Raw genomic sequence first — 3,410 nt, forward strand, 5'->3', positions numbered from 1 at the left:
TTATTGATTCTATACAGCAAGAATCTGTGCATAACATTATTAACATACATGAATTAGTTGTATAAACAAAGTATGAATCTGTGCATAACATATATGAAATTATGAATCAGACTATACTTAGTATATTTGCTGATTAGTGATTAATCAATTGAAACAAGAAACCATAATATGCATACAGGCTGTATAATCAAAGTGCGGTACCTGAACAATGAAAATCAGTTTAGCTAGTGATCCATACTTCAAATGATTGCATCGTGTCCCAAAAAAATCTTTAAGTACAAACTTTGATTTTGTCTATTGAATAGGAAGAAGAGATAAAAGTGCATCTTTTAGGATTCAGGCGTGTTGATCTGAAATTGTAATTTTATAACTTCATAAATTATAATTTTTGTTGATCTTATGTATTTTAGTATTTGTATATAATTTTTTGTTGATCTGAAATTTGCATTGTTGATTGATCATATTTTTTCAGCGTTCATCATGCTTCCTAGAAAGTATAGTTCTGGACATGAAAAAAGAAAAAAGAAACAAAAATTGGAAAAATTGGAAAAGTCTCAAGCAGGAGCGCTGGATAAGTTTTTTAGTAGTAGACATACAGAGCACAATAACGAAGAACATAATAATGAAGAAAATCAAAATGAAGAACAGAAAAATGATATGAATATTGAAGAACCTACTAAACACAATATAAATATTGAAGAACCTGCAGAAGATGATAGAAACATTGAGGAACCTACTCAACTTAGGATTAAGAGTGTCAATGAAAACATGAATGTTGACGATCCAGCAAACTGGGGTAATATTGATAAAAAATTAAGAGATCTTTTAGTAGAAAGAGGACTCAAAAGAGTTGTTATTGATTTTCCTAAAGATATTGAAGGCAGACATTTCTCTTCCACTCATTACACTCGACAATGGTTAAATGGAGAGAAACATGATAGGAGATGGCTAATATATTCAACTTCTTTGAATGCGGCATTTTGCTTTTGTTGCAAATTATTTAGAAAAGATGGAAACAAGAATCAAATGGGTTCTTTGGTTAATGAAGGATTTAAAAATTGGAAGAATCTTAGTCATAGACTTCAAAGTCATGAAGGGAGTAGTGAGCACATAAGTTGCATGAGAAGTTGGATTGAATTAGAAATGAGATTGCGTAGTATTAAAACAATTGATAAAAGTGTGCAAGAAATATTAAACAAAGAGAGAGAACATTGGAGACAAGTATTATTAAGAATAGTTGCTGTTGTAAAAACACTTGCTAAAAACGGTTTAGCATTTCACGGGGATAATGAGAAGATTTATCAAGAGAACAATGGAAACTTTTTAAGTTTAATTGAAATGATTGCTGAATTTGATCCGGTAATGAAAGAGCATATTCGACGTTATCAAAGTGGTGAATCTCATAACCATTATCTCAGTCATAAAATTCAAAATGAACTGATAGGAATGTTAGCGGGAGAGATCAAACATACAATGATCAAAATAATCAAAGAAGCAAAATATTTTGCTGTTATACTAGATTGTACTCCAGATATAAGCCATGAAGAACAAATGACTCTTATAATAAGATGTGTGGATGTTTCAGAAAGTCCAGTAAAGGTAGAAGAGTTCTTTCTAGAATTACTTAAGGTCGACGACACGTCAGGACTAGGACTTTTTAGTGAACTTGAAGATGTATTGAAGATTCTGGAACTTGACATTTCTAATGTAAGAGGACAAGAGTATGACAATGGATCTAATATGAAAGGAAAAAATAAAGGTGTGCAGAAAAGACTCCTCGAAGTAAATCCGATCTAATATGAAAGGAAAAAATAAAGGTGTGCAGAAAAGACTCCTCGAAGTAAATCCTAGAGCATTCTACACTCCATGTGGTTGAATAAAGGTGTGCAGAAAAGACTCCTCGAAGTAAATCCTAGAGCATTCTACACTCCATGTGGTTGCCATAATCTTAACCTCATACTTTGCGATATGGCAAACTCTTGTCCGAAAGCTATATCTTTTTTTGGAGTGATACAACGTTTGTATACTTTGTTTTCATCTTCTACTAAGCGGTGGGATATTTTCAAAGAACATGTTTCTGGTCTCACACTTAAGCCATTGTCACAAACACGGTGGGAAAGTCATGTTGAAAGTGTAAGAGCAGTAAGATTTCAAGCTATAGAAATAAGAGATGCTTTAATTCACTTGGCAAGTATCGATGGAGATCCAAAAATAAAGAGTGAAGCTAAGTCCTTAGCAACAAATGAAATTGAGAATTTTGAGTTCTTATTGGGTATGATTGTTTGGCACAATTTATTATTTGCTGTTAATTCTGTTAGCAAATTTTTGCAAAAGGAAGACATGCAAATTGATATTGCTATAGATCAATTGAATGGGCTTATATTATTTTTTGAAAAGTACAGAGAAAATGGATTTAAGGAGGCCATTACTGAAGCTAAAAAGGTTGCATCTGAAATGGAAATTGAAGCTGTATTTCGTGAAAAGCGTATCATTCGCAGGAAGAGGCAATTTGATGAAAGTGCTACTGAAGAGACAATATTATCTCCTGAAGAATCATTTAGAGTTAAATACTTTCTATATATAGTGGATCAAGCTATTTCTTCTTTTAAGAGTAGGTTTGAACAATTTCGGTATTATGAAGAAGTCTTTGGGTTTTTATTTGATTTGAAGAAATTCAACATTGTTGATGATGCTAGTTTGAAGGCTTATTGTGCAAAACTTGAAGAATTTTTAAAGCATGACAGTCATTTTGATATTGACGGTGAAGATTTATTTTTAGAGTTAAAACTTTTGAGAGAATACTTACCAAAAGAAACAAAAAAAGCAATTGACGTGGTGAATTATTTGAAGAAATTGGATGGTACTTTTCCGAATGCTTGGATTGCTTACAGAATATTGTTGACCATACCTGTTACTGTTGCCTCTGCAGAAAGAAGCTTTTCAAAGTTAAAATTGATCAAATCTTATCTTTGATCAATTATGTCACAAGAAAGATTGAATGGCTTAGCTATATTGTCAATTGAGAAAAATATAGTGGAGAAGCTTGATTATACAAGTTTAATTAATGACTTTGCATCTAAAAATGCAAGAAGATGCTTCATAAAGTGATACTTCTATTGGTTCATTGATCTTGTTTTGGGAATGAGAGTGTTAGGGTGTGACTTGTAGGCCTTTGGCCAGGGTGGGTAGCTTAGGAGAACTACATTGTGTTTGATCCTTGGGGTTAGTTATAACATCCATTGGTATGTAGGCAGCCCTAAAGTTACTTGGGTGCAACACTTTATTTTTTTAAAAAAATCTTGTATATAGGAGGGCCCCTTTAAGATTTTTGTTCAAGTTTTTGCCTAGGGCCCCTGAATGCTCAGGACCGGTCCTGGAGAGAAGAGAGAGAGAGAGAGAGAGAGAGAGAG

General features: G+C 32.8%; 1 pseudogene; it reads left to right on the plus strand.

Annotated features, from left to right (window-relative positions):
- Positions 481-3,108, plus strand: LOC109846889 (annotated as a pseudogene).

Source organism: Asparagus officinalis, chromosome 7 (assembly GCF_001876935.1).
Source record: "Asparagus officinalis chromosome 7, Aspof.V1, whole genome shotgun sequence".
NCBI lineage: Eukaryota > Viridiplantae > Streptophyta > Magnoliopsida > Asparagales > Asparagaceae > Asparagus > Asparagus officinalis.